At 45.9% G+C, this 10,207-nt stretch overlaps 1 long non-coding RNA gene across 1 annotated transcript in view; it reads left to right on the top strand.

Annotated features, from left to right (window-relative positions):
• Positions 1 to 226: 226 nt before the first annotated feature.
• Positions 227 to 10,207, top strand: part of LOC124029140 — an 18,863-nt gene continuing 8,882 nt past the window's right edge. Inside the window, exons 1-2 of the long non-coding RNA XR_006837728.1 lie at positions 227 to 299; positions 753 to 824. This is a non-coding gene — a long non-coding RNA (uncharacterized LOC124029140). The remainder of the gene's footprint in view (positions 300 to 752; positions 825 to 10,207) is intronic.

Below are 10,207 nucleotides of genomic sequence, written 5' to 3'. Positions count from 1 at the left end.
ATTTATTGATCCTGTCTGTTCTGTTCTAAGAGACTGTCTGGAAAGCAGTAGTTTGTGTTGATCCTGTCTGTTCTGATCTAAGAGACTGTCTGGGAAAGCAGTAGTTTATTTATTGATCCTGTCTGTTCTGTTCTAAGAGACTGCCTGGAAAGCAGTAGTTTATTTATTGATCCTGTCTGTTCTGATCTAAGAGACTGCCTGGAAAGCAGTAGTTTATTTATTGATCCTGTCTGTTCTGTTCTAAGGGCCTGCCTGGGAAGGATGGACCACAAGGACAGCAGGGTACTACAGGGCCCGTGGTAAGTGTTGCTTTTCTCTCTCTCTCTCTCTCTCTCTCTCTCTCTCTCTCTCTCTCTCTCTCCTCTCTCTCCTCTCTCTCTCTCTCTCTCTCTCTCTCTCTCTCTCTCTCTCTCTCTCTCTCTCTCTCTCTCTCTCTCTCTCTCTCTCTCTCTCTCTCTCTCTCTCTCTCTCTCTCTCTCTCTCTCTCTCTCTCTCTCTCTCTCTCTCTCTCTCTCTCTCTCTCTCTCTCTCTCTCTCTCTCTCTCTCTCTCTCTCCTCTCCTCTCTCTCTCTCTCTCTCTCTCTCTCTCTCTCTCTCTCTCTCTCTCTCTCTCTCTCTCTCTCTCTCTCTCTCTCTCTCTCTATCTATCTATATACACACACAAATATTCTGGTTCAATTCCAATTCTTATCCATGCATGAAATGTGCATAAGTTGACTTAACATGTAGTTGATCATTTGTCTCTCCACCAGGGCAGTCCTGGAGCCCCCGGGGCCCCTGGTGGAAGTGGCTCTCCTGGACCGCTGGGAGACCAGGGACCACCTGTAAGTAAACTACCGGATATTCAAACCCTTGGTTGGTTGATTGACTCACCATCAGACCACCCAGGTCTGTTGAAAGAAGTTGATCAGGTTACGACAAGATTTGCTGTTGTTTATGTTGTCTTCAATGTCTCCATCTGTTGTTTATGGTGTCTTCAACACCTCCATCTGTTGTTTATGGTGTCTTCAACATCTCCATCTGTTGTTTATGGTGTCTTCAACATCACCATCTGTTGTTTATGGTGTCATCAACATCTGTTGTTTATGGTGTCTTCAACATCACCATCTGTTGTTTATGGTGTCTTCAACATCTCCATCTGTTGTTTATGGTGTCTTCAACATCACCATCTGTTGTTTATGGTGTCATCAACATCTCCATCTGTTGTTTATGGTGTCTTCAACATCTCCATCTGTTGTTTATGGTGTCTTCAACATCACCATCTGTTGTTTATGGTGTCATCAACATCTGTTGTTTATGGTGTCTTCAACATCACCATCTGTTGTTTATGGTGTCTTCAACATCTGTTGTTTATGGTGTCTTCAACATCACCATCTGTTGTTTATGGTGTCTTCAACATCTCCATCTGTTGTTTATGGTGTCTTCAACATCTGTTGTTTATGGTGTCTTCAATGTCACCATCTGTTGTTTATGGTGTCTTCAACATCTCCATCTGTTGTTTATGGTGTCTTCAATGTCACCATCTGTTGTTTATGGTGTCTTCAACATCTCCATCTGTTGTTTATGGTGTCTTCAACATCTGTTGTTTATGGTGTCTTCAATGTCACCATCTGTTGTTTATGGTGTCTTCAACATCTCCATCTGTTGTTTATGGTGTCTTCAACATCTGTTGTTTATGGTGTCTTCAATGTCACCATCTGTTGTTTATGGTGTCTTCAACATCTCCATCTGTTGTTTATGGTGTCTTCAATGTCACCATCTGTTGTTTATGGTGTCTTCAACATCTCCATCTGTTGTTTATGGTGTCTTCAACATCTGTTGTTTATGGTGTCTTCAATGTCACCATCTGTTGTTTATGGTGTCTTCAACATCTCCATCTGTTGTTTATGGTGTCTTCTCCATCTGTTGTTTATGGTGTCTTCAACATCTCCATCTGTTGTTTATGGTGTCTTCTCCATCTGTTGTTTATGGTGTCTTCAACGTCACCATCTGTTGTTTATGGTGTCTTCAACATCTCCGTCTATAATGTCTCCTCTGCCTCCCGGAGCAGAGCGGAGGACCAGAGAGAGAGATGAGCCAACTGTTTGTGTGGTGATGGCCTGAGGCTGGTGACAGTTAATACAGCTGAATTCAGCCCATTCAGCCACTTCAGCCCTGGGCTAAAAGACAAGCACCGTTTGGCTCTGGAGCACACCATAAATCACAGGCCTGGGGACCGCAGAGAGAGCCAGAGAGAATATGTGTGTGTGTGGGCTGACAGAAAGACCAAGGCTTTCATTGTTTCCCACACATCAAAACAGCAACAGCCTGATCCCAGCTAGATATCTGTCTCTACACATGAGGATCATTAACCTGTGACCAGCTAGATATCTGTCTCTACACATGAGGATCATTAGCCTGTGGCCAGCTAGATATCTGTCTCTACACAGGAAGATCATTAGCTTGTGACCAACTAGATACCTATCTCCCACATTAAGATCATTAGCCAGACAGCTAGATATCTGTCTCTACACATGAAATTCATTAGCCTGTGGCCAGCTAGATATCTGTCTCTACACATGACAATCATTAGCCTGTGACCAGCTAGATATCTATCTCCCACATTAAGATCATTAGCCTGTGACCAGCTAGATATCTGTCTCTACACATGAAGATCATTAGCCTGTGGCCAGCTAGATATCTGTCTCTACACATGAAGATCATTAGCCTGTGGCCAGCTAGATATCTGTCTCTACACAGGAAGATCATTAGCTTGTGACCAACTACTTCCGGCGCCGACTGAGATGGCCGCCTCGCTTCGCGTTCCTAGGAAACTATGCAGTTTTTTGTTTTTTTACGTGTTATTTCTTACATTAGTACCCCAGGTCATCTTAGGTTTCATTACATACAGTCGAGAAGAACTACTGAATATAAGATCAGCGCCAACCCACCATCAGTACGACCAAGAATATGTTTTCAGCGACGCGGATCCTGTGTTCTGCCTTACAAACAGGACAACGGAATGGATTTGCAGGCACAACTTGCAGGCTTGTTTTCAAATTGCTGTGCGTTTTGTTGCCAACCTATTTTGCTACCTGACAACTTTACGGGTTTCACTTTTTAATTACCGTTCATATATTTATTTTTTCCTCGACTTTTTCACTCCGGACGCTTTATCTGGACACGATTCGTCAGGACCTCCAACAGCCGGGCTAAGTAGTAACATTAACATGATGCCTTCTAATTGCAGCCGCTGTGCTCGCCTTACGGCGAGGATAGCTGTACTGCAAGCCCAGCTTCAGACGCAATCGTTAGGCAAGGGTAATTTCAGTGTAGGAAAGGATGAAACAGCGTCTGTGCCACCAGTAAGTACAGATAGTAGTAAAATCCCCTGGCACAGTCCCCGCAGCCGGACAACTTTCTCACGGTTTCTGGAAGGAAATGCTGTAGGAACGCTCAACCGGTGTCGCTCATTCAGCAGACAGAAACTTTCAACCGGTTCTCCCCCATTAAGCAGCGGGTCGGTGTCAGAGGCCGAGTCTTCTCTGGTCTCTACTCCTCCCGTTACGGGGTCTGAGACGCCGAAGCTTCCCACCATTAGCTCTGACAAATTGAAAACTCTAGTCATTGGCGACTCCATTACCCGCAGTATTAGACTTAAAGCGAATCATCCAGCGATCATACACTGTTTACCCGGGGCAGGGCTACCGACGTTAAGGCTAATCTGAAGATGGTGCTGGCTAAAGCTAAAACTGGCGAGTGTAGAGAGTATAGAGATATTGTTATCCACGTCGGCACCAACGATGTTAGGATGAAACAGTCAGAGATCACTGCGCAACATAGCTTCTGCGTGCATATCAGCTAGAAAGATGTGTCGGCATCGAGTAATTGTCTCTGGCCCCCTCCCAGTTAGGGGGAGTGATGAGCTCTACAGCAGAGTCTCACAACTCAATCGCTGGTTGAAAACTGTTTTCTGCCCCTCCCAAAAGATAGAATTTGTAGATAATTGGCCCTCTTTCTGGGACTCGCCCACAAACAGGACCAAGCCTGACCTGCTGAGGAGTGACGGACTCCATCCTAGCTGGAGGGGTGCTCTCATCTTATCTGCCAACATAGACAGGGCTCTAACTCCTCTAGCTCCACAATGAAATAGGGTGCAGGCCAGGCAGCAGGCTATTAGCCAGCCTGCCAGCATAGTGGAGTCTGCCACTAGCATAGTTAGTGTAGTCAGCTCAGCTATCACCATTGAGACCGTGTCTGTGCCTCGACCTGGGTTGGGCAAAACTAAACATGGCGGTGTTCGCCTTAGCAATCTCACTAGGATAAAGACCACCTCCATTCCTGTCATTACTGAAAGAGATCATGATACCTCACATCTCAAAATAGGGCTACTTAATGTTAGATCCCTTACTTCAAAGGCAATTATAGTCAATGAACTAATCACTGATCATAATCTTGATGTGATTGGCCTGACTGAAACATGGCTTAAGCCTGATGAATTTACTGTGTTAAATGAGGCCTCACCTCCTGGCTACACTAGTGACCATATCCCCGTGCATCCCGCAAAGGCGGAGGTGTTGCTAACATTTACGATAGCAAATTTCAATTTACAAAAAAAAATGACGTTTTCGTCTTTTGAGCTTCTAGTCATGAAATCTATGCAGCCTACTCAATCACTTTTTATAGCTACTGTTTACAGGCCTCCTGGGCCATATACAGCGTTTCTCACTGAGTTCCCTGAATTCCTATCAGACCTTGTAGTCATTGCAGATAATATTCTAATCTTTGGTGACTTTAATATTCACATGGAAAAGTCCACAGACCCACTCCAAAAGGCTTTTGGAGCCATCATCGACTCAGTGGGTTTTGTCCAACATGTCTCTGGACCCACTCACTCTCACAGTCATACGCTGGACCTAGTTTTGTCCCATGGAATAAATGTTGTGGATCTTAATGTTTTCCTCATAATCCTGGACTATCAGACCACCATTTTATTACGTTTGCAATTGCAACAAATAATCTGCTCAGACCCCAACCAAGGAACATCAAAAGTCGTGCTATAAATTCACAGACAACACAAAGATTCCTTGATGCCCTTCCAGACTCCCTCTGCCTGCCCAAGGACGCCAGAGGACAAAAATCCGTTAACCACCTAACTGAGGATCTCAATTTAACCTTGCGCAATACCCTAGATGCAGTTGCACCCCTAAAAACTAAAAAAATGTCTCATAAGAAACTAGCTCCATGGTACACAGAAAATACCGAGCTCTGAAGCAAGCTTCCAGAAAATTGGAACGGAAATGGCGCCACACCAAACTGGAAGTCTTCCGACTAGCTTGGAAGGATGGTACCGTGCAGTACCGAAGAGCCCTTACTGCTGCTCGATCGTCCTATTTTCTAACTTAATTGAGGAAAATAAGAACAATCCGAAATTCCTTTTTGATACTGTGGCAAAGCTAACTAAAAAGCAGCATTCCCCAAGAGAGGATGACTTGCACTTTAGCAGTGATAAATTCATGAACTTCTTTGAGGAAAAGATTATGATTATTAGAAAGCAAATTACGGACTCCTCTTTAAACCTGCGTATTCCTCCAAACCTCAGTTGTCCTGAGTCTGCACAACTCTGCCAGGACCTAGGATCAAGAGAGACGCTCAAGTGTTTTAGTACTATATCTCTTGACACAATGATGAAAATAATCATGGCCTCTAAACCTTCAAGCTGTATACTGGACCCTATTCCAACTAAACTACTGAAAGAGCTGCTTCCTGTGCTTGGCCCTCCTATGTTGAACATAATAAACGGCTCTCTATCCACTGGATGTGTACCAAACTCACTAAAAGTGGCAGTAATAAAGCCTCTCTTGAAAAAGCCAAACCTTGACCCAGAAAATATAAAAAACTATCGGCCTATATCGAATCTTCCATTCCTCTCAAAGATTTTAGAGAAGGCTGTTGCGCAGCAACTCACTGCCTTCCTGAAGACAAACAATGTATACGAAATGCTTCAGTCTGGTTTTAGACCCCATCATAGCACTGAGACGGCACTTGTGAAGGTGGTAAATGACATTTTGATGGCATCGGACCGAGGCTCTGCATCTGTCCTCGTGCTCCTAGACCTTAGTGCTGCTTTTGATACCATCGATCACCACATTCTTTTGGAGAGATTGGAAACCCAAATTGGTCTACACGGACATGTTCTGGCCTGGTTTAGGTCTTATCTGTCGGAAAGATATCAGTTTGTCTCTGTGAATGGTTTGTCCTCTGACAAATCAACTGTACATTTCGGTGTTCCTCAAGGTTCTGTTTTAGGACCACTATTGTTTTCACTATATATTTTACCTCTTGGGGATGTTATTCGAAAACATAATGTAAACTTTCACTGCTATGCGGATGACACACAGCTGTACATTTCAATGAAACATGGTGAAGCACCAAAATTGCCCTCGCTAGAAGCATGTGTTTCAGACATAAGGAAGTGGATGGCTGCAAACTTTCTACTATTAAACTCGGACAAAACAGAGATGCTTGTTCTAGGTCCCAAGAAACAAAGAGATCTTCTGTTGAATCTGACAATTAATCTTAATGGTTGTACAGTCGTCTCAAATAAAACTGTGAAGGACCTCGGCGTTACTCTGGACCCTGATCTCTCTTTTGAAGAACATATCAAGACCATTTCGAGGACAGCTTTTTTCCATCTACGTAACATTGCAAAAATCAGAAACTTTCTGTCCAAAAATGATGCAGAAAAATTAATCCATGCTTTTGTCACTTCTAGGTTAGACTACTGCAATGCTCTATTTTCCGCTACCCGGATAAAGCACTAAATAAACTTCAGTTAGTGCTAAATACGGCTGCTAGAATCCTGACTAGAACCAAAAAATTTGATCATATTACTCCAGTGCTAGCCTCTCTACACTGGCTTCCTGTCAAAGCAAGGGCTGATTTCAAGGTTTTACTGCTAACCTACAAAGCATTACATGGGCTTGCTCCTACCTACCTCTCTGATTTGGTCCTGCCGTACATACCTATACGTACGCTACGGTCACAAGACGCAGGCCTCCTAATTGTCCCTAGAATTTCTAAGCAAACAGCTGGAGGCAGGGCTTTCTCCTATAGAGCTCCATTTTTATGGAACGGTCTGCCTACCCATGTCAGAGACGCAAACTCGGTCTCAACCTTTAAGTCTTTACTGAAGACTCATCTCTTCAGTGGGTCATATGATTGAGTGTAGTCTGGCCCAGGAGTGGGAAGGTGAACGGAAAGGCTCTGGAGCAACGAACCGCCCTTGCTGTCTCTGCCTGGCCGGTTCCCCTTTTTCCACTGGGATTCTCTGCCTCTAACCCTGTTACGGGGCTGAGTCACTGGCTTGCTGGGGCTCTCTCGTGCCGTCCCTGGGGGGGGGATGCGTCACCTGGGTGGGTTGATTCACTGTTGTGGTCGGCCTGTCTGGGTTCCCCCCCACCCCTTGGGTTGTACCGTGTCGGAGATCTTTGTGGGCTATACTCGGCCTTGTCTCAGGATGGTAAGTTGGTGGTTGAAGATTTCCCTCTAGTGGTGTGGGGGCTGTGCTTTGGCAAAGTGGGTGGGGTTATATCCTTCCTGTTTGGCCCTGTCCGGGGTGTCCTCGGATGGGGCCACAGTGTCTCCTGACCCCTCCTGTCTCAGCCTCCAGTATTTATGCTGCAGTAGTTTATGTGTCGGGGGCTAGGGTCAGTTTGTTTATCTGGAGTACTTCTCCTGTCCTATTCGGTGTCCTGTGTAAATCTAAGTGTGCGTTCTCTAATTCTCTCCTTCTCTCTTTCTTTCTCTCTCTCGGAGGACCTGAGCCCTAGAACCATGCCCCAGGACTACCTGACATGATGACTCCTTGCTGTCCCCAGTCCACCTGGCCATGCTGCTGCTCCAGTTTCAACTGGCCTGGGCCCTAGGACCATGTCCCAGGACTACCTGACATGAGGACTCCTTGCTGTCCCCAGTCCACCTGGCCATGCTCCTGCTCCAGTTTCAACTGTTCTGCCTTACTATTATTCAACCATGCTGGTCATTTATGAACATTTGAACATCTTGGCCACGTTCTGTTATAATCTCCACCTGGCACAGCCAGAAGAGGACTGGCCACCCCACATATGCTCTCTCTAATTCTCTCTTTCTTTCTCTCTCTCGGAGGACCTGAGCCCTAGGACCGTGCCCCAGGACTACCTGACATGATGGCTCCTTGCTGTCCCCAGTCCATCTGACTGTGCTGCTGCTCCAGTTTCAACTGTTCTGCCTTATTATTATTTGACCATGCTGGTCATTTATGAACATTTGAACATCTTGGTCATGTTCTGTTATAATCTCTACCCGGCACAGCCAGAAGAGGACTGGCCACCCCACATAGCCCGGTTCCTCTCTAGGTTTCTTCCTAGGTTTTGGCCTTTCTAGGGAGTTTTTCCTAGCCACCGTGCTTTTACACCTGCATTGTTTGCTGTTTGGGGTTTTAGGCTGGGTTTCTGTACAGCACTTTGAGATATCAGCTGATGTACGAAGGGCTATATAAATAAATTTGATTTGATTTGATTTGAATGGATCGCATGCAGCGACCCAAGGAAACGACTCCGAAAAAGAGGGAAACGCGGCGGTGTTCTGGTCAGACTCCGAAAAAGGGCACATCGCGCACCACTTCCCAGTATTCTTCTTGCCAATGTCCAGTCTCTCGACAACAAGGTTGATGAAATCCGAGCAAGGGTGGCATTCTAGAGGGACATCAGATACTGCAACGTTTCTTGCTTTAAGGAGACATGGCTTACTGGGAAAACGCTATCCAGGGCGGTGCAGCCAACGGGTTTCTCCACGCATCGCGCCGACAGAAACAAACATCTCTCTGGTAAGAAGAGTGGCGGGGGCGTATGCCTCATGACTAACGGGACATGGTGTGATGAAGGAAACATACAGGAACTCAAATCCTGCTGTTCACCTGATTTAGAATTCCTCACAATCAAATGTAGACCGCATTATCTTCCAAGAGAATTCTCTTCGATTATAATCACAGCCGTATATATCCCCCCCCAAGCAGACACATCGATGGCTCTGAACGAACTTTATTTAACTCTTTGCAAACTGGAAAACATTTATCCGGAGGCTGCATTCATTGTAGCTGGGGATTTTAACAAAGCCAATCTGAAAACAAGACTCCCTAAATTTTATCAGCATATCGATTGCGCAACCAGGGGTGGTAAAACCTTGGATCATTGTTACTCTAACTTCCGCGACGCATATAAGGCCCTGCCCCGCCCCCCTTTCGGAAAAGCTGACCACGACTCCATTTTGCTGATCCCTGCCTACAGGCAGAAATTAAACAAGAGGCTCCCACGCTGAGGTCTGTCCAACGCTGGTCAGACCAAGCTGACTCTACACTCCAAGACTGCTTCCATCACGTGGACTGGGACATGTTTCGTATTGGTCAGATGGGAATATTGACGAATACGCTGATTCGGTGTGCGAGTTCATTAGAACGTGCGTCGAAGATGTCGTTCCCATAGCAACGATAAAAACATTCCCTAACCAGAAACCGTGGATTGATGGCAGCATTCGCGTGAAACTGAAAGCGCGAACCACTGCTTTTAATCAGGGCAAGGTGTCTGGCAACATGACTGAATACAAACAGTGCAGCTATTCCTCCGTAAGGCTATTAAACAAGCTAAGCGTCAGTACAGAGACAAAGTGGAATCTCAATTCAATGGCTCAGACATAAGAGGCATGTGGCAGGGTCTACAGTCAATCACGGACTACAAGATGAAATCCAGCCCAGTCACGGACCAGGATGTCTTGCTCCCAGGCAGACTAAATAACTTTTTTGCCCGCTTTGAGGACAATACAGTGCCACTGACACGGCCTGCAACGGAAACATGCGGTCTCTCCTTCACTGCAGCCGAGGTGAGCAAGACATTTAAACGTGTTAACCCTCGCAAGGCTGCAGGCCCAGACGGCATCCCCAGCCGCGCCCTCAGAGCATGCGCAGACCAGCTGGCCGGTGTGTTTACGGACATATTCAATCAATCCCTATACCAGTCTGCTGTTCCCACATGCTTCAAGAGGGCCACCATTGTTCCTGTTCCCAAGAAAGCTAAGGTAACTGAGCTAAACGACTACCGCCCCGTAGCACTCACTTCCGTCATCATGAAGTGCTTTGAGAGACTAGTCAAGGACCATATCACCTCCACCCTACCTGACACCCTAGACCCACTCC

The sequence above is a fragment of the Oncorhynchus gorbuscha genome, unplaced genomic scaffold (assembly GCF_021184085.1).
Source record: "Oncorhynchus gorbuscha isolate QuinsamMale2020 ecotype Even-year unplaced genomic scaffold, OgorEven_v1.0 Un_scaffold_5628, whole genome shotgun sequence".
Taxonomy (NCBI): domain Eukaryota; kingdom Metazoa; phylum Chordata; class Actinopteri; order Salmoniformes; family Salmonidae; genus Oncorhynchus; species Oncorhynchus gorbuscha.
This window is presented reverse-complemented; position numbering and strand designations above follow the sequence as displayed.